This window comes from Chanos chanos, chromosome 10, assembly GCF_902362185.1.
Source record: "Chanos chanos chromosome 10, fChaCha1.1, whole genome shotgun sequence".
NCBI classification, from domain to species: Eukaryota; Metazoa; Chordata; class Actinopteri; order Gonorynchiformes; family Chanidae; genus Chanos; species Chanos chanos.
In genome coordinates, this window is record NC_044504.1 from 34,289,897 (window position 1) to 34,311,991 (window position 22,095).

A 22,095-nucleotide genomic window follows, 5' to 3' on the forward strand; every position below is an offset into this window, starting at 1 on the left:
ATACAGACTTCATTTATGAAAGCGTTTTTGCCAATGGATATGTCAGAGTGTTTTAATGCGTAAAACTTTTTAATCTATATTTTGTGTAAAAAATGGCCCCGTTGAAGTGATAGATGACGGTCAAAAGATGGTTTCCTTATGCTGTTTTCAGACATTGGTGTTAACAACAGATGAAACAGCAAAGGAGAAACCCCCATGCCTTTTCTCACTGTCCTCACTGCTGAAGCCTCCACCAAATGGTGTTGAAAATGCATTGTGTATCGTCACATAATCTCCTTCCAGCTGGGCTCATTCAGTCTTCTCATTTTCCTGTTAGGAACAAACTGACACCCAGACATTTCCTCCTGTCTAGAGGTGAAAGTTAGGGGCAAAAGCGGTATGAATACACACACACACACACACACACACACACACACACACATATACATGCGTGCACGCACGCATGCGCACGCACACGTGCACACGCACGCATGCACACGGAAGTTATCCTTGATAGACCATTGTTACCGAGTTTGCACGTTGATCTTTTATATCACGGTTGTACCAGTCAAACAATGACAAACTCAGATGTGTAACACCCCTCTTTTGGGTGCTCTGTGTTAAGGTTAACAGTCGGAAGTAAAAGAGACAGACGTTAACAGACCAAAGTAAAACAGATAGATAATTAACAATGAGTGATGATGAGAGGCTGAAACTCTGGGACTGTATGGTATCTGTAAGTTATATGAACTTTAGAGAATATCTTTGGTTATTCTCACTGACATTGCTGAAAACAGTATGCATTTCATTACTGATGTATAAGCTTTATGAGTATAAGCTCTCACAGTCTTTGTGTCTGGGCAACACTCAGGTTGAGATATGTAAATTGGATAAGGAGACGTTTAGAGAACTGTGTGAGACCCCCCCCCTCCCCCTCCCTCTCTCTCTATTTCTATCTCTCTATATATCTCTATCTTCCACTGTCTCTCTCTCTCAGTCCTGCTCTCCTTCTCTTTCTCTCTTTGCACAGACGAGTAAAACATAGTCGTGACTACACCAAATGAATAAGAAATGAACAAGGGCGTTGCGATTTTTAAATGAAATCGATGCAACTGACGTAATATAGGCTCAACTCCCCCCTTCCAAAAATCACACTCTCCATCTTTTACTATTTCTCTTTCTGTGTGTGTGTGTGTGTGTGTGTCTCTCACTCTGTCTCCTTGTCCTCCTCTCTCACCCTGCAACTCTTTGAGGAATCTATTCATGTTTTGAATTTTCACACAAGAGAGCTGCAGTCCTCCAGTGTTCTGCCTGTGTGTCACATGACCTCTGTAAAATCCTCAACCTGCACGTTTACTTTCATTCGGCGTGCTGCTTTTCTGTTTCTCCCTCTCCTCTCCTTTAGTTTCATTCTTCTGTTTCACTCTTTCTCTGTGTTATTATCATTTTGTTTTTGCTCGACTTCCTTTCCCTTCATTTCTTTATACTGTTCTCAGCCTCCCTGTATTGACTATTCTCCCATGCCTCTCTCTGTAATACCTCGATTCCTCCTTGTATGGCCCTGTCTGAACCTCTCTGTCGTTTCACTGAATTTTAACATCGCCCTCCACGCACAAGCCTGTATGCATGCTTGTGTGTGAAATTACATCACACACACACATACACACACGCACGCACACATACACATGCACACATGCACGCACGCACACACATAGGCACACACACACACTTGATAAAGAAAGGAACTGAGTCAAATGAGATATTCTACGACGACCCCTGATAAAAGATTTAATGCGGTTTGATCTTAATGTCGGGAGATAACGTCTTATCTCATTAGATCAACATAATCGGGCTGATACTAAATTCCACTACAATCCTTGTCTTACACCATTTCTTACTTACCTCCCAGTTTATCAAATATGTTCCTTTTTCCTTATCAGGCTTGTAGAGGGCAACGTGTTAATTATCAAAGCAGATTTGTCTGATCCACTTCTGTTAATTAGCATCTTGTGATAAATGGGGGCTGTTCGCATCGTTTACACAGCTGTGCATTGTTTGATACTTTTGTGTATTTCAGAAAGTCACCAGACTACAACTAACATCCCCTTATCGAAACATCCTGACTTTGGCAGACATATCAAAATACCACAATGACGTGAGCTTAAAACTCTACAGCTGTTGAAATCATAGCATACAATATACACTACTTCTAGACCTGCTGGGCCATCTTCCATTCAAAGGGCTTTGCTGATTTATTCACAATGGTTTTGTTGGGGGGGGGGGGGGGGCGTTTTCACTTTGGTGAGTCTCAAGTCCCTGCCCTCTTCATCGGCAGATGTCTGAGGTGATGGGGAGGTGGTAGTCATTACAGCGTGACAAACCTCCTCAACACAGCCCTGCGTGTCCCTGTTAAGTCCCCTGGCCATTAAAAGCATTGGCACGCTCGTCCCTTAACCAGCCGGAACTGGGTTGTTTCCATGGCGACAGAGGCAGTGATGGACACAACCGTATGTGTGAAGTGTGCTAGTTCAACATGAGAGATGCCTGCACTAGAATTTCAATGAGTAAGGGGGAAGGTAATTACTAGTATTGTGCATAAACTCACACATGCACACTACAGTGAGGGAGAGAGAGAGAGAGAGAGAGAGAGAGAGAGAGAGAAGCTTTTAAGGCTTCTCTTATGTTTTCTCTGCAATAGCTTGAGAGCGAGTTACTGAAATCTAAATACGCTAGACAAACAGTACAACATGCTTCAAGCCGCTTTTTTTTTTTCAAAGTGATTTTTGCTTCTCATTGTCAGAGGAGAGGCAAAAAGGATTGGAACTGTTTTTCACAGATCCCCACAGGATTGGAACTGTTTTTGTTTGTTTGTTTGTTTCCCAGTTACCCTCACGAATATGACTGAATAGAACAGCCATGTAGACTATTCCTACATATGCTTCTATTTGGCGTGGTAAGGCAAAGCATAAATATATATATATATATATATATATATATATATATATATATATATATATACACACACACACATACATATGTGTATGTGTGTGAGTGGGTGTGTGTGTTTGTGTGTGTGTGCGTGTATACATATATATATATATATATATATATATATATATATATATATATATATATATATATTGAGAAGTAACTGCTGAAGAAGCTGAGTAGTAACTGCTGGCAGGTTTACATTTACAGGTCATATTTCGTAGAGAAATGTCAAGGGCTTTGCACTTAGTGCAATGTACCTTTGGTGTTAGGAGCCTTAACTCAGAATATTTTCAGTTTTCCGCAAACTCTGGTGTGTAGCTTATCTTTATTTAACCTAATGCCATTTGGTAAAGTTTCCCTGTTTATGAATGAAATGTTCAATATGTTTTCTATAAATCAAACAGTCAATCAAACATACAGTTTGCAGATACAGAAATTACAGTTAGCGTTTGTGGGATATGTGTGTTGATTGGTACCTTTCCTCCTTTATGAAACTTAGAATGCAGTTGATTTTTTTTTTTTTTTCAGATAAATGTTCAGCAGTTTGTGCTTCTTAATTCATATATTCATCTAAACAACAGCATGTGCAGAAAAGAAAAGAAAAGAAAAGAAAAGAAAAGAAAACTGACTCATGGAGGAACATATAGCTTAGCTGTTTACCTCTCTCTTCTTATACCAGTGAAAGCAGCAGCGTGACTTTGATATGTCGATACGGTTTGAAATAACCACCGTAAAATTTCTCATTACGCCTCAATTGCTTTAAATCCTTCAGTGCCTATATGCTTTTAAACAAACAAACAAGCAAACAAACAAACAAGCAAACTTAAAAACACAAGCATTTCATCGCCAACGTGATGAATGAGATGAGGTGCTATAAGGAGATGAAAATAGCAGGTGGAGAGTGAAAGAACAGAGCGAGCATCGAGCAATCAGAAACAATAAGAGAACCTGCATTTTATGACTAGTGTAGCATATTTAGCTGTGACTGACGAGAAACAATTATCATAGCCTAGGTGAAGATCACAGCTCTATTTGTTTACGGGTCAGGCCTTCAGCTTGTGATGTAAATGCACCGTAGATGTGAAATACACTCTATAAGATTTGAATACACTGTGAAACACAGAACGTTTAGCCGCATAAACCGTTTTCCTCAGTGTCAGGGTTTTTTTTTCTTCTTTTTTTCCCCTTTCGCGTTGGTTCACTGTGACTTCATCAGTCATGATAAAAAATGCAAAGCACATACAGCTTGGAGAACAAGCTCCGAGCGCACTATCTGAGCGCATGAAATATGCATGTGATAGCCATTAACCCTGCTGTCCTTTGGTACCAGCAGAATCAGGTTGAGCCGGGGGGAGTCGTGATCCCGGGGTCCAAAGTACCAATCACCAGACGCGTTGTCCCTGATTTGGATCACCTCACTCACATCGCCTACATCCACAGTGAGAACAATTCAGTAGTGGTCATCCACACTGTAAACCGGATGTAAGTTTAAAGAAAAATCTCTGAGCGGGAATTTAATACTAAAGCACTTTCTTTCTTACAGTGGATGCCTGTCAGTAATCGTCGGACTTATGTCAGAGATGTCATTTGAGACTGCGCGTGTTTGTTTGAACATTTTGCTCTGAGTACATTCCGAAAACGTTGTCGTGGATATAAAGATTACATCTCGCACAGTTTTGCACTCTGAAGAAAATTATCTTGGTTTGTCTTGTGTAACTAGATAATGGTTCACTGGGTCTCCGATGTCAGAGGGGTCTCTCTGATACAGGACTTGATATTCTTTGAATGTGATGACATCATCAAGAGAGTGAACTTTTTTTCCCCCAGCTACTCCATTCACCAGCAAGACATCATAGTCCTTGTAAACTGTAATACGCTGGCAACACTTTAAGTCTTGTGAAATTTTGTTGAGAGGTAGACTACAATTACCAGACTTTTACACAATTTGTAATTATGAGCAGCCGTTTTTATCTTGTCATTTTACAAATGAAGTAATACCAGAGTCTATAATAACAACGTGTTATCACCAAATGTCATAATTATGGATGGGCGTCTTAATTTTCTCCAGCTCTTAATTTGTTTATACTTGGAGGTCTGTATCACACCTTACACATCATCTTATATGTCTTCCTGCCCCTAATAACAGTTCTGTTTTTGTTTTTGGTATGATAATACGAAAACTATTCAAACATATTTTGGATACTCTTTATAATAACCCAAATAAGTTTACTCATTCATTCATAATGATCATGTGTTAACAATTTATCTTCTAGCTATCATTTTTTTTCCTCAGTCAAGAAAATTCTTGCTTGAGTACATATCTCAGCCAATATGTAACAAATGCCTCTTTTATTCCAAGAGTCATTCAACGACATGGCTTCGGTTTCAGTTTCAGTTCCGCCCGGAATCGACGACAGTCGTTTTCCCACAATTTTCAAGGCTCAAATGTAATATTATAAAGAGAAGGAAAAGTGCATATTTTTATGAGACACTTTCACTTCTCCAGTGAAACTCTTGATTATGGAACATAGTGAAAGAGAGATATGGTGTTACCCCTATTACACATTCTTATTGACAGTAGGTGTCTGCAATATCTATGACTTGAAAAGCAATGACGAAAAAGCTAAAAACAATATCACTGTCTATTGTTGTCCCACTGTGGTCGCTTTTAAATGGCAAAATTAAGAAAGAGATGTCTCATTTTATTTCACAACATAACAAGAAGTGAGCAAGCCCACATCACTTACAAACACACCAGGAAAAGAGCTTTGATTTGCCAGTTCTTTGAAAAATTGTTCCTTTTTTTTTTTAACACTCTGTAGGTTATAAGAAAGATGCTACACATGTGGAACATTGGCAGTAGGTAAAACAGAAGGGTTTACCATGCCCTGAGGTAGAAACCATGCATTTGTATTTGGAATTGTCCAGTAGCGATCTCCTTATTGGATACAGGGTGTAGATTGATTGACTTCATACTCTTCTACCCAGCAGACAGATCCATTCAGTGTAATATTGAGAGATTATCTTACCCATAATGCACTGTTCAATAGCTCTATTGTATAGCTTGAGGAGATGTTTATTTTCAAAATTTCAAATGGCCAATAGGAAAAGACAAGGAATGTGACAGTAAATTAGAGACACTTTGAAAAAAGCACATGAGTGGACACAAAGTATTGATGCCTTTTTCTTTCCTCCTTTTGTGTGTGTGTGTGTGTGTGTGTGTGTGTGCATGCGCGCACGTGCTTGTGTGCATGCCTGTGTGTGCGTGTGCATGTGTGTTTGTGTGCATGCATGTGTGTGTGTGTGTAGTATAACATATTACTTGTGAATTTGCATCTCTTGAACTGTAATTGCTCTGATGATTTATAATGAATATACATGGTGGTAAACATTGACAGTTTTCATAACATGATGTTCATAAAAAATAATACTGCTCTTAGTTCTACTAATACATCCAGCAGATGTCTACAGCAGTGACCGTTTCCCCTGACCACCGGGCAGCCAATTATCTCTCCATAACGGTGGTGGACTGCAAAGCAAGACACCTTTATTTTTTGCCCTCTGTGTCATTTCCTGTTATACATGGTGACAGATTGTTTGTGATGGACACAACACGGAAGAATAAAGAGAAGATGTTGCACGCAGACCTGCGGTGAGACCAGCAGGGCCATCCAAAGCAGAGCTGCGTAATCCAATTGAACCAGTGGCCCTTAAGTCCTCCCTAAAGAACATAAACAGCATAAAGCTAATCATAGTAATCTGTGCACCATCCAACTGGGCTCTACATACAGCAGGAGGTACTACACTATATAAACAACAAGTGCACACATGCACGCACACACACACACACACACACACACACACACACACACACGCACGACCACAACTATAAATATATAGGCTATAAACAGTGAAAAGCCTGCCTTTGACATAATGATGTAGAGAATGACCAGACATTCGAGTAATGTGTCCAAGTTTAACTCACTCTATTCATGTCAGAGTTTTGACAAAGTTATAATTTGGTAAATCCAGTGCAGTGGCCATTAGATTATGCTGGTGTGTGTGTTTGTGTGTGTGTGTGTGTGTGTGTGTGTGTGTGTGTGGAAAAGATAGAGAGAGAGAGAGAGAGAGAGAGAGAGAGAGAGAGAGGGAGAGTATTAAAGTGGTAAAACACAGCAATGTTTAACAAATACGGTCTGAAAGTATGAATGAATCGATGAATGAACATTCATCCATTTGAACCTTAATACGGGAGGTAGGCTACATATCCCATGACCTTGTCACTGTTACATACCCATCATTCACCTGAATGATTTCCTGCAAAGAAAGGTCCCTGAGGGCACCATTAGAGAGAGATGACAGAATGGGAGGGGTGGGGGGGTGGGACAGGGAACTGGCCAGGAAGCTTGGTTTGTGTAGTAGAGTGCTAATCCATCTGTGAAGGGCCAAAGAATGATGGTTGCACATCATGTCACTGGTTGAACTCCAGGGAAGGCGCTAAGCCAGTGAAGAGCCTTAAAAGACTAGCCGTCCCAGAAATAACATTTACCCAAGTCCAGCGCCTTCACCAAGCAACAAGGAAGCCGACAGCCTGAGGGGGAAAGGCCTTGTTAGAGTTACCCTCTCAAGTCAAAGCCAACAGAGCAACAGAGCAGAAAAGGAAAGTAAAAAAAAAAGAAAGAAAGAAAGAAAGAAAGGCAGGGGAAGAAACGAAATGAAACGGGGGAAGGAAAGAAAAGAGCAGGAAGCTACAGGGAGATTAATCTTCGAGGTGACAGGGAGACTATAACTGGGGAATTATCATTTGTTATCCATTCATTACTCAGACTGACGTTTACCTCAGCCTTCTTTAGGACTCCTGTGTTCGCTCGAAGGTGACAGTATCTTTGTCTAGCGTTCAACTTATATTTATTTTATTTTGCTTTTCGTTTCTTTCTTTCTTTTTTTTTTTTTCTTCGCCGAATGCAGTGGGAGAGAAAAATCGAATCAATTTTACAGCGAACCGCACGATAAGCTGCAGTTTTCCTGTAGATGTCTTGCTAGCGTCAGTGTTTTTACACTGAGGTCAGGAAAAAGTTTATATTACTCAGCAAGGGGATTTCCACGGCAACAGATAAACGCATCAAACAAAAACATCGGAGCCAGGAAGCCAGGAGATTTTATTTGGGACACCTAACATTTTGAATATGAAGTCTTACGATGAAGGTGGTTTGAAAAGATGAAAAAAAAAAAAAAAGTCAGGAAAGCAAGAAACATACAAACATTTTATACTCTAACTCTAAAGCCACCCCATTCTCTGTCACCTCTAACCTAGACCAGGGGTTTTCAACTTATTTCAACATGCCCCCCCCCCCCCACCCACTTTGAACTCACGCCCCTCCTCTCCCCTCCATTTTCATTTCACGTGCTGGTTTGCGCCTAAAAACCTCCTAATCTTGTGCTCCACAGGTTGCAAACCCCTGGCCTAGTCCTGTTGAGGCAGCTGAGTGAAAACATGTATATAAAACAAATCAATTCCATGATAGTGCCCTGAGTTTGATGTTAAAGATCTGATATGCCCGTATCTCTGGTACCTTATTGTAACTTAAAGTGACAAAAAAGAAAGAGTATAATAATAAATATGTTCAATCAGCAATCCGGTGTTAATTAACAAATCTTGCATGGGTTCCCCCTCTGCTTATTATTATTATTACTATTACTATTATTATTATTATTATTTTTATTATTATTATTATTATTATTATTTCTTATTTCAGAAATCAGTTTAGATGCGATTATCACAGTCAGCAAGTTGTTTGAGGCGGGGGGGAAAAAAATGTTTTCATCGTGGCAAAGTCTTACTTTACACATTTAAGTCTTTTCAATATATTCTGTTTGATCTGAGTAGTGTGTTTATTCATAAGCGTCATCATCATTATGACAGGAGAAAAAAAAATGAACAACTGCTCAAAGGCATCTGTAAAGATATTCATATTAATGCACTTAAATTTTTCATTTTCCTGTCACTCTCTGCAAAAATAACAAACATGACGGAATGGGGACACACATCAGACGAGGTCCCGTCTTAAATGCAAATATACGTCTGTGTGAGGTTGGCACTCATGGAGATCAATCATTAGATGAAAAAATGAAAAAAATGAAGATATTACACATTCCGGACAGAATTTTCAACTTGTCGCATCAGCATGTCACAATGCCCTTGACCGCAAGAGGAAGTCAGGCTAAGTTATGGTCTCGACGTGTCATGTTGCACAATGTTGATCCCACAACTCTGTTACCATGATGAAAACTTTAAAATGTTTCATGTTTCATTCCCTGCTTTACCTTACACAAGGTAACAACAAGGGACATTCAGTCTCTCTCTCTCTCTCTCTCTCTCTCTCTCTCTCACTCTGTCTGAGAGCCTTATCATTCATTTTGCTTTTTTTTCTTCTACATTTCCTTGTTTTACTCTTCGTTTTATCTGGTAATCTATATTCTGCCTTTTATAGAGTAGAAATAGTGGGCCCACTGAAGGAGAGTAATTTTGATGTCCGACTCTCTCTCTCAATCACACACACACACACACACACACACACACACACACTCACTAACATTTTGTCTCCTAGCTCCCTGCTTCTCTCTCAAAACATTTTCTCTGTCTTTCTTTGCCTCTCTCTGCCTTCCTTCCTTTCTCTCTCTCTCTCTCTCTCTCTCTCTCTCTCTCTCTCTCTCTCTCTCTCTCTCTTTCTCTCTCTCTTAATGTTCTTTCTGATACAGTGACTGAGTCCCGTGCTGCAGCTTAGCTCAGTCTGAGGCTGATGCAGTTGGGCAAGAGAAAGACAGTCTCTCTTGGGCTGCCTGATTTCCTGTTGGATTCTCGTGGCCTTCCGCTCTCTCTTCCTTGAAAGTGCCTCTGTGTATTAATACTGTCAAGTCTGATGCTCACGCTCAAGATATGTGATTGGTTATGGCATTTCAGAGCTTCCACCCCACTTACTGAGCACGTTCTTAGGAAATGAGAGACTATTTCTGTGACAGGAAAGTCTTCCACAAATAAAGTACCAAAATAAATAAATAAATCAATCAATTTCAGTTGGTCCCTCAGCTGGGACACCAACGTGGAGACAGGTGAGATGGTGTCACTCCGCAATGTCTACAATGTAATTCAGTCCAAATGTAATTCAATGAAAATGTTAAAAACAGCACAGAATGTGAAACATGTTAAACATAATTTAAACAGACTACGTGAGGTTAAATTCTTTGGGGGATAGACTGCTAAGGTGACAGAAATTAATATTATATTATACCATGTCTCATAATTTTCATCACCTTGTGTACCTATTTCTTTTTACACTTCCTGTTATTTATTTATTTATTTTTTTATTTTTGTCTCATTTCTAAGAACAGCAAACACACCCTGATGTGTTGCGTCTTACTTATGACATATTGTTTTGATTAAAACTTCCCCCCAATATGAGCAAATACTGTAACCTGGCTCCTGGTAACTTGAAACATGAAACACATCAAGATTTTACTGAATTATAATAAAGACATAACTCTGACACAATACCTTTGGGAGTAGAAGAATGCCTGTATTCTTTCTCCTGTAAATAAATACTAGAGTTATTTCAATAACCCTCCAGAACTCCCATATTCCCAACTCTCATAATCCTACTAAAAGCGCTATGCTCATTTAAATTATAATCTGGTCAGCCAGTTTAAGTAAACTCTGATAATGCTGTGTAAAAAGACACACAGGTGACTTCTCTATAGCTCATGTCTCATTTCTCTATCACACAGGGAACTTCTCTGCTGATAACGTGCAGCTGTCATGTGGTGTGACAGTGTATCCACAGAGTTCTCTGAGTCACGAAGATAAGAGGAGGCCTGACGTTATGAACTTTTTGTTCTGAATCTAGTTTGATCACTTAAGGTCTTTTGGAACTTTCCAGACAGAAGTGAGAGAAAGGACAACAACAACAACAACAACAACAAAAACAACAAAAAGATGCTTTACCTGTTCATGCCAGGCTCACTCGATTAATCCAAACACCACAGTCACACCCTCCAGTTTATCTGAAAGAAAAATAATGTTGTGTGTGTTTTCTGTGTGCCAAATGTACTCTGATGTGTTCTTTTTATGAAGTTTGGAGTTTGAGTGAGGGTTTGGATGTATTCATGGTCCAGTCGTCAAATTGGTCTTTGTATCTGCGAGACAGTGAGTGTGTAAGTTTCAGCGTGTCTTCCTGTGGTTTAAGTGTATGTGTAAGCCTTCCTGTAAGTGTGTGCTTAATCAGATTTTAGTGCTGCAAGGTAAGTTAGTACTGGCTGACTAATCTAACTACTGCTACTGGGTGTATCAAAATAAGACTTTTGTGAGGAACTTCCTGACTGCCCAGAGTTTCAATCAGAGCAGATGATTAGTCACTGAACTGGGTGGGGTGCAAGCACACATGAAAACATGCAAGCACACATGGTTCCAGAGAGAGAAAGAGAGAGAGAGAGGGAGAGAGAGAGAAAGAGAGAGAGAGAGGGAGAGAGAGAGGAAGAGAGAGAGAGAAAGGGAAAAGAGAGAGAGAGAGCGAGAGAGAAAGAGAGAGAGAGAGAGCAAAGGAGAGAGAGAAAGAGAGAGAGAGAGAGAGAAAGAGGGAGAGAGAGAGAGAATGCCTGAACTGGTCTGTTTTTTCAATCCAGTGTGACGGAGCAAACTGACCTGCTCAGGATCCACACACACACACACACACACAGACACAGGGACATGCACACAGACAAACACACACACACACATATATACACACACATACACACACACACTCAATGGCCTCTGACCTGACAGAGAGAGAGAGAGAGAGAGAGAGAGAGAGAGAGAGAGAGAGAGGCCCTCCACTGGGATCTGTTTACTGTGAATAAATGGAAACCATTTTACAACCAACCTAACGATCATAATTATTCTTTCATTTTGGGCATTCTCATCCTCTCGCTCTCTCTCTCTCTCTCCCTCTCACTCTCCCTCTCTCTCTTTTAGTGGGTCGCTGTATTTTCCTGACTGTGCTGTGCACTAAATCAGCAACCTTTCAGGGCATGCGTGATTACAGCCCGGCGTCTGACGGCAAAGAGGGCACGGAGCGGAGCAGATAGCGCGTAGCCGATGATAAGGTATAGCTGCAGAGCTGTATAGATAGTGACACTGCGTTCTCATTACAGCCACTATCCTGAGCTGTAGCTAGAGAACAAGGAACAAAGCTCTCAGCTTCTCCTCTCAGCGCTGGGGCTTCAGTGAGACGATACATCAGCGATTAGACTGTGCTCCGCTACGCGACAAAATGAAGTTTACGTTCAGTGCATTGATAGAAAGGAAAGAGAGCAGGTTAATGGAGGGAAACTAATCTAAATCTTTCCAGCCCTCTGCTGCTGGATGCATCTCGGTCAATTCTATAACACCATTAAAACAGTAAAAGACACACTTGTCTGGTACAGTCAGCAGAAAAAAAAAAAATAGAGCCTTTCTTCTTCAAAGGCAGAGGTGGTACGTGATTATACAACCTATGCTTTTTAGCTGGTTTATTACTTAAAAAAAAAAAAAAAAACCCTGCAGTTTTAAAGAAAAAGAATTTTACAGAAAAAAGCTGTGACTGGTTGATGGTTTATGGTTTAAAACCAGGCCACAATCACATCTAACGCATAATTACGGCAGGCTGACAAATGAGAGAAAGTTGCCCCACACTTAGTGGTAGGTTGTTCCCATCCTGCGAAGAAGTACCAGCCAGAAGTCTATTCTAGGAGATCACAGATTTTTATGAAGGCTTCGCCAAGTATTTGTTCTTCACTGGTTACATTCATCAGTACGACTAAATCCCAAATGGTATGGGAATCAGTCATTATGCCAAGCTTAAGTCATTAAAATGTGTTTTAATATTTTTGCTCCTTTTGGAATCTGTCGAGCTTGACTATTCAGAATCCATGCTAAACTCTATCACTCACTACCACCAAGTTAAATAAATGAAAGATTTAAAGCGACTTCTTGTTACCAAAGACTCTAGAAATCTCCTTGTAGCCCTTTTGTGTGTGTGTGTGTATGTATGTGCGTGCGTGTGTGCATGCATGTGCATGCGTGCATGCGTGTGTGTATGTATGTGCATGTGTGTGTGTGTGTGTGTGTGTGTGTGTGTGTGTATGCGTGTGTGCGCGCGCGTGTGTGTGTGTCTGACACTCCCTTTCTCCGGGGTGCAGTCCTGTCTCTGCCAATGTCTCAGAGCTGCCATGGGTCACTGCAGGGCATAGAGGAAGCACCAGACTCCAGGGACTGAGTTGACTGAGTCCATACAAAACAAAGCTGGCTCCCTTATGCACAGACAACACTGACGCTCTCCGCACCCCCCAGTTTTTAGCTTTAGGGGGACAGAGAGATAAGCAAATGTGATTACCATGCACTTATGAATTATTTAAACAAAGTATAAATGCCCAAGAAAAAACAAAACATAATTTCCTTACCCATGCTAAGGGACTAAATTCAGTCTCTTTATTAAGAGAATGAATGTGATCTTATCGGTGCTGATTGATTACAGGAGGAATTGAGGAGCAGTACAATGCAGTTTTGTTAAAATATCTCAAAGGTCTAACATGCATGAGACAGAAGGACTAATGAAGTCTTTTTTTTTTCCTTACGAGAGATCCTTGGGCATCAGTCACCTGGGCCTTCAGATGCAATGCATTATGGGGAATATTCAGGAATATTCAGGGTTTTTTTTTTTTCAATCATTCTAAATTTGTAATATAGTGTACCCCAGAGTCATTGATTGTTAAGGGAGAGATTTGAGTCCAATTCAATCTTCCAACTGAGGTCAGAGAGAATCAAGAAAAAAAGCAAATCAAAAAAAAGAAAAAGAAAAAGCAAGAGACACTTCAAGGTCGGCTGTGATGATGGCAAGGTAAGGACCATGGAGGAGTATGTGTTGATTGTGTGTGTGTGTGTATTTTGATGAGGCTGAAGTGTGTGGAGGTTGTTAAGGACACATTGAAGAGGCAGACTGCGGGTATTTTTAACTTCCTGTAATTAGGAGAAGCATTCTCTCTCATCAGCGCTTGTGTGAGGTGGCCTAGTGCTAGACTGTGGTTAGGTTTCATGTGAGAGGGAGAGAGAGAGAGAGAGAGAGAGGGAGAGACAGACAGAGAGAGAGCGAGAAACAGACCAATCTGAAAGAGAAGGATGAGGGATTATTATTGCACATTCCATTTGCAAATTTATTTTTGTTTTCATTTACTAATGTATTTTTTTATGGTCAAAGTTTTCTTTTTTTTCTTTCTTTTCCATCAAGTGCATTCAGTCTGAGTGTTTGAGTTAGAGACAGGGAGAAAAGCACAGTTCATTTGAGGGAGGATGTATCGCGTTCTCTGCTGTACAGTTGCAGAATAAGTTCACCTCCTGTCTGGAGGTTACTGGATGTCAAGTATAGTTTTTTATTTTTTATTCAAACTTTCACTCTGTTGTCTCATGCTTTTGATCAGCTTAGCGGTTTTGGCAGAAATGAGATCCCAGAGCTATGCCCCGTCAAAGGGCTGTCTCTGGTCCAGCATTAGTGAACTCTTAAATTCCTGCTACACAACATCTGGAGAGAGAGAGAGAGAGAGAGAAAGAGAGAGAGAGAGAGAGAGAGAGAGAGAGAGGACTGGTAGTTGAGGCTTACAGTGCAAGGTAATCACCATAACTTTGAAAAAACACATTTTTAGTGAATTTCAGTGAATTCCAGAGCAATGTTACTTCAGTGTTACCCCCCCCCCCCCCCCCCCAAAAAAAAAAAAATTATGGATGAATGAATTTTAGATGTTTCTCTGTGTCTTATCATTTCACTTCTTCCTACTGACTGTTTTGGTGTTTGACTTGCTGCTTGTTGTAGGGCTTGGTTTGAAACGGAGTATGATGGAGCTGTGAGGAGAAGCCGCCTGAAGTTTAGTGCCTTTGCACTCTCCATGACCCCTAACTCATCAACTTTTTCATGAACTTCAAACTCGTTTTAAAATAAGTTGTGCACTTGATACTAAGGCTACTGCGCCTGGGTAGACTTTTACCTTTCCGCACCTGTTCGCTCCAAATCACTTACTTCCCTCTCTCACAGGGACACCGCTTGACAGCGCCTGATAATCCACGGGAGATTTTCTGAAGCATTCCTGACAATCTGCCTGAACTGTCTGAAAGAAGTCAAATTATCCAAAGATTTGGCTGGAGATCAGTCAAACTCCAACACAGTTCTTTACAAAGTTCCAAACATCTCTATTATTATCTCTTTAATAATCTCCTTCATAATTATCTCCTCATCAGTAACAGCTGCTTACATATTCCCTCCAATAGCTTGACAAGTTTTAGTTTTTTGGGCTTAACTATTGGCATTTCAACACTAATGGCAGGTTTCCCAGACACAGATAAAGAACACCTTTAGTCTCCTCTGTTAAAGATCATTAGCAGTAGAATTTACGCCTCAATCAGGCATAATCTATGCAATCATCTGCCCTCATATTTGTTCATATGCTGTATATTACCCTAGAGTGTCCCAAATTAGATTTACTTTTTACATTTATTTTTCAAAGATGCCTTTAATAGGACTTATTACAGGAAAATGACTTTAAGAAGTGCCGCACTAAGCAAAATTATACGCCCAGTTCTCCACTATTATGAGAATTAAAAAACTGAGTGACTAGTGGATGGTTTGCTTAGAAGGGGCACTGTGGGAATCCTTATGATTTGAGAGTGGAGTGTGGTGCAATATAGCGGAAATGAAACTAAAGATTAAGAATAAGAATTAAGAATGAGAATTAAAAACATCTCCTCCAGTGAAAATTGTACTTTTGTGCAATGTGTAAAAACAAAGACTTGTTGCAATGTCTTTTATTCTTAAGATGTCTTTGGATGACAGATCATTAGAAATAGTACAGGTGCTATTTGTTCATTTAGGTCAAACACTCTCCTATTTGAAACAAAAGACTGAAAATTTCCAAGTGTTGCACTAATATAAAATTTGCAGAGTGAATTAATCTAGTTACACTTTCTGTCTTAAAAGTACTCATGATCATATGCTGTTCTCCACTGCTTTCATAAATTTCATCTTAAGCTGCATTAATTTGTTTTTATCATGAATATAATTCTAAAGCCATATTGTGTTAGACTGTGGTTATATTTTAACACAATTTGCTTTCATTTTGGTCATTATTGTGTCATGAGAGGCAGGTTTATGAACAGACTTATCTAATTAAAGAGATCCGGGGAAGAAAAAAAATGATCTTAAGTGATCCATCAGGCCAACCAATTATTACATCTTATTATCTGCAATGTACTGCATGAATGCTTGTATTTAGTGCTTTGTTCATTAACCAAACATCCATCGGGTTCATTTTCCCAGGATGAGCGTTAATGAAGTGATGAGGTGTCGATAACGAAATGTCATTCGTTAGAGCTGTCACCCACAGGTGCCTTCGGAGTCTGTTCATCTGATGCTTTGCTGTCAAACGCCCCGCGCGTTCTGCCTACCGACAGGTTCAACAGCTAATTCTTTAGCAGCCTATTCCTATTCACGAAACCCTTAAAAAACTGTTGGCTCCTCTGCCAACACAAGCAGTGCCCTCTGCATCATGTCAGGAATGAATAACCATACCCACATTTCAATCTCTCGTCCTTTCTCGTCTCAATACAGCCCCCCCTCCAAACCCCCCCTACCCCCCCCCCCAATCCCCCCCCAGCCCTGTTCTCTGAGAAAACCCGAGGACGAATTGGTGAAAAGCAAATTACGGCCTTTTTGTGAGGAGTGAGCACACCTCCAGAATGTTAAATAGTCTTATCACATGACTCCCAGTCTCTCAGCGGCCGACGTCCCAATGAGCAGACGAAATAGGATTTATGCATCAGCAGTGTTTTTAAGGAAGTCGGCCTCACAAAGAAACGACAGCGTCTCGAAACAGATTTCGGAATGGAGAGGATGGATACGCTAGCCACCGGTTGGAGACGGAATACAAATATTTATAATTCGGTGAAAACTTCTTGAGGAAAAAAAAAAAAAAAACACCTGTAGGCTAAGCGCATTCAGCATAATACGCTCGTTGGGAAAGTTTTGGCAACGCTTTCAAAATTTCTTCGAGCACTCCTCAAACATCAGATGAAAGAACTGATTTTCGTAACACGTTTCACCAGCTTGTACAGTCTTTGAGAACGGCTGTGAAAGCTGAACAACAATGAGAACAATTAGGGTACCCCCCCCCCCCCCCTCTGTGTCGCGCATTAATGTCCCTTTTATGCTGGCTTTTTAGAAACCTTGAGTTCAACCTATTTTTATATCTCTGCCAGATTACAGCATCAATATCTATTTATTACCTTGTTTTCTTGTGTGTGTGTGTTTGTGTGTGTGTGTGTGTTTGTTTTTTTGCATCAGGACACAACACATTACCCATATGGTCTGTGTCTGCCAAGATAAGACAGACTAAGAGCAATGACACGCACACATGCCCAGTGGCAGTACAGTGGAGTTACCAGACACTCCTTATCTCTGAGATCAAGCTCCTGTACTTCCCCTAGACAGGAAGTTCATCACAGCCATAACTCATCTGGTGTGTCTGCTTAGATGACTGCATGATTTCAGCTGTGTAAATGAAGCATTAGAGCCTGGACCTGGTTTCTTAAAACAAAAAAACAGGAATCTTGATAATGAACCAGTGACTTTACAATTGATTTGGGGACTTAACAAACGTATGTGTATTTCCCAAGACTCTTCAAACCATTCACTGGCAATTTTCAAGTGAACTGAATTTTTTATACATTGAGGAGAAAAAAGCATCAGCTTGCGGTGCATCACATGCAGTGCACAAATCGCAGTCTAGCATAGTTATCAGGAAAAAAAGTAAAGGAGAGCGGGAATTGGGGCTGGGTGCCGGGATGGGACTGAGTGCCGAAGACAGTGGATGACAGTCAAGATTAGTGCCTCTCGCCCTAGCAGAGCAGAGGGTGTTATTTTGGGTGACCAGCAGCTGCTGGAGTCCTTTACATTTTCACGGCTATGAACTTCAAGTTCATCTTCTATGCCCTCTAATGCAGGTCCTGGTTGAATGACCCCATCTGAGAGACAGACACAGGTAAAATATCTTGAATCCACGCCAGCCTTCTCCCTCATCTGTTTAAATGGCCTGACTCAAACAAGAGCGTTCCAGACATCTATGTCCCATATAACTCCTCTACATTACCCCAGATTTATCTTAAGGTGCATTTAGGTTTAACTTTGTATTTAAGGAAATTTGGTGTCATGTGTATGTCATGTGACATATAGAGACATGCAAACATGGTAACATGTACATTAACGTCTACGTAAGCAGGCCTATGACTGAGGTACAACACCAATACACTACACAGAATTCTTAATCTAATGTGCATTGTTCTCACCACTTTTCCCTTAAACTATTCGAGTCAAGGCTTTAATACCTAGCGGTGAAGAATAATGTTGTAATATATGTATATAGTGATATTATATAAGAAAATAGGACTCTTGATGTACTGTGAAGTTGTTTTAAAGTGAAGGTACATATATGTGACTTGTGTTTCATACGCTTTACTTTGCAGAGGTTGAATGTGGTCAAAGACAGAGCAGGCAAGGTGTAAGAGACGGTTTATGAATTACCTGGATTAAGGAGCATGTAAATTAATGACAGCACTAATGTGCCATGTTAGTTACCAGAGGGTTTTGGGAAAGAGTCAGAAATGAACGACCAACCTGAAGTGCTCTTAGCCTGAAAACCCAATGCTGTTTCAACAAACTCAGCTCCACTTGTTTTCATCACAAACGTCAGCAGGCTAACTCTCATTGCTCATTCCCGGCCTACGGTGTTTATGATCGAGGCTTTCATTTCGAGGTGTTCAGTGGTTTCAGCTTCGCTTATGGTCTGCTTCGGTAAAACCATTTGCGTCATAACCGCTTTTGCTCCGCTGGCTCTGTGCTATGGTTCAGAGAAGAAAACATTGCAGCAGATGTTGTCAATACAAGTAACATTTGGTGAGATTCATTTGTTCAGAGAGAGAGAGAGAGAGAGAGAGAGAGACAGAGAGAAGGGATTATTATGGTACATTCCATTTGCAAATATATTTTCATTTTCATTTCACTAAGAGAAAGAGAAGGGGACAGAGAAAGAGAGAGAAAGAGAATGAGAAAGGGAGATAGGGAGATATATAGTTTATTTTAAACGAAAGTGAAATCAATTTGGAGGGTACACAGCTAAGAATAAAAGTTGTGTAAAACTCCTTATGCTCAAATCAACCTTGCCACAAGACTATCAAACGGTCACAAGAGAATAAACAGAATGCAACATTAGACTCATCATTTTCAAACAATTATATTAGTGACAAATGGTATAACTATTGCTAATAGCCAGTTCTGCATCATTACAGACCAATGTTTTGTAAAATGTGATATGTGCTCGCACGCGCACACGCACACGCACAAGCACACACACACACACACACACACACACAAAACACAACCCATATTGTCCTGAATATTAACAAGAACTCTGCAGATTCAAAGTAAGAATTTAAAAATGAAGCCCTGTGCACAGTGTCCTTTTTTTTTTTTTTGATTTGGTCTTTTTATTTTGAAAAACACAGCAGTGTCTTGTCTCAGCTTTTAACAAATCAGCGAGTCTGACACTGACATCAGTCTAGTCAAATGTGGTAACAGTGAAATGGTTAAGGTTCCACGGCTGTTTGCTCATTCGTATCTCCTCTGGCCGTTTAATGCGGTTCTACGTTGTAGAGACATTACATTTCCATAGTGCACAGCAAAAACACCAGCGCCGAGTGAACACTGAGGTTGTGTGTCCATGAGAACTCCTGTATACACTCTCAGTGTTAATTTAACACTATCAGAGTATATTTAACAGTGGTGTTTTTGCTGTGTGCATACAGTGACACTCTTCAGCCTTCCTATGGGTTTTGTGTAAGATAGAAATTTGTCCGAGTCTGCTTTTCCTGCTTTGTAAGGACCAGAGAGACCTCCGCCTTAGCCTTGTTTTTCTCCGTTCTCTCAGCGCATTGCAGTGACAGCCGTGGGCACTGTTTGATTGCAGTGAAGCATGAAGCTCTACATCTCCCCTCCCCCTACAACCCCCTTTTCTCCTTCACTGGTCCAATTGGACTGTCTGTCACCGCGTTTGGGCCCCTCCGCCTTGGCATCAACCCGGTAACACTCTCCATAAGCACATGGCAATACCTGTCATCTGTCCAGAGCAAACATGCCTCAACACAAGGTCCCATAAACACAGACACAGATAGATATACAAAAATACACACACACACACACACACACACACACACACAGAATCACAGTAATAATCATGGGCATGAGTAATACATTCATTTCACGCTGGAACATGAACTGAAGCACTGGAACATGAAGTGCAGGCCAGAATTCACGTCTCTAAGAGTAGAACATCAGGATTGTCTCTCGATCCAGGAAAGGGATGAAAGAGTATACCAGCTGATGACACTGGTAATGTGGAAGAGTGTTTTAGGAGATACTATTTGGGACAAGCTTGATTTAGCTTTCACTGAGGAGGAATGTGACATTGATTATATGTGACAGCTGTTTCCTCCTACAGATATACACACAACACACAACACACACACATACACACACACACACACACACACACACACACAGGAAGAGACAGAAAGAAACCCACGGGTTTTTTCTTTCTCTCATTTCCAAACCTTCTGGGAGAGAATTCTCATAGAATAGGTGCAATTGCTTCTGGCAGCGTTAGAACTACAGGAAATGTTGAAGGGCAACCAACATCTCAGAGGAGGTGTGCAGAATTTGTCTGTGAGCTTGGCTTCTGGTTTGTCGTCTGTAGGTGCAAATCTCTCAACCCTATGGTTGTTACAAGTTAAAGATTATAGCTTTGAAGCTTTGGAGGATCTCACAAGTGTGATATGTACATGTGTTGTCCGTCTCACGTGAATTCACCTTTCTAGGACAATGAAAGCTTTTGTTATTTGGTTAATAAATTGGGTTTGTATATTCTCTGAGGATCTTTAACAGTCTCTTATAATCTATTCATTCCAGAAATCTGTATGAACATTCTTCAGGTTGAGAGAAGACAGTAACTGAAGCACAGCTGTATTTTTGCCAATAAACGGTTCAGTTACTCTGTGAGTTTGAGGAAGATTTTTCTCTGGTATCTCACCCCTCTTGATACTTCAAGTTCAAACACAACACTGTCTCCACTGAGAGAGCTGAAGGGAAAAGCCAATCATGGATGTCTGACCAGATTTTCATTACGATGTTACAGTAATTGGGTAGGAAAGTGATGACCTTGAATTCACAGGAACAAGTAGCTTGTCTGGCTAAAGGGTAATTTTTCTGAGAAAGGGATATACAGGCAGGGACAGCAAGATGGCATGCAAACAGAAGCGAGAGAGTGAAGGAGAGAGAGAGAGAGGGCACGTACTACTCTTGCTCATAATTAACTGAGAGTACTGTTTCCAGGAAGTTCAGTGGAGTGCTGCAGAATGACATCTCCAGCATGCAATGCTATGGCAGCAGTCACCTCCCATCAGTCCACTCCTCCATCTCCGGATAAATAAATAAATAACAACAGGATCAGGACTAATGACAAACTTTATGTCTAAAATTAGTCGTTATGTTTCATTCTGCTCTAAAATAATCCCTCAGAATGCATTGTAAAGCATTCTGAGATGCTAATATTTTATATTAACTGGAAGACACTGAACGAGTTTTAATCCCATAATAACACTGATTGCTCCTACTTCTTTTATACCACTGCTGTTGCTTTAAACTGGTGACTTGTCCCTCTGATGGGGAGGGACAATAATGGAACCTGATTTTAAATAAAATCCATGCAAAGTTTATTTACTTATTACTTTCTCATTTAGGCACGGGCAGAAGACATTTTGGGTTCCATCTTTTGCTTTTAGCCTTGTTCTTGCCTTTTACTCCGCCCGTCCCATTGCAGAGGACAAACGAGGTCTCAGTATGAGTCAGCAGATTGCAGTTGGGTGCATTTTGCCACCCCAGATACAAAATCTTCATCTCTGTCTGACACCTTGGCCACTTTGTGGAAGTTCCCGGATGTGATTCTGTCGAGGGTTTGTAGAGC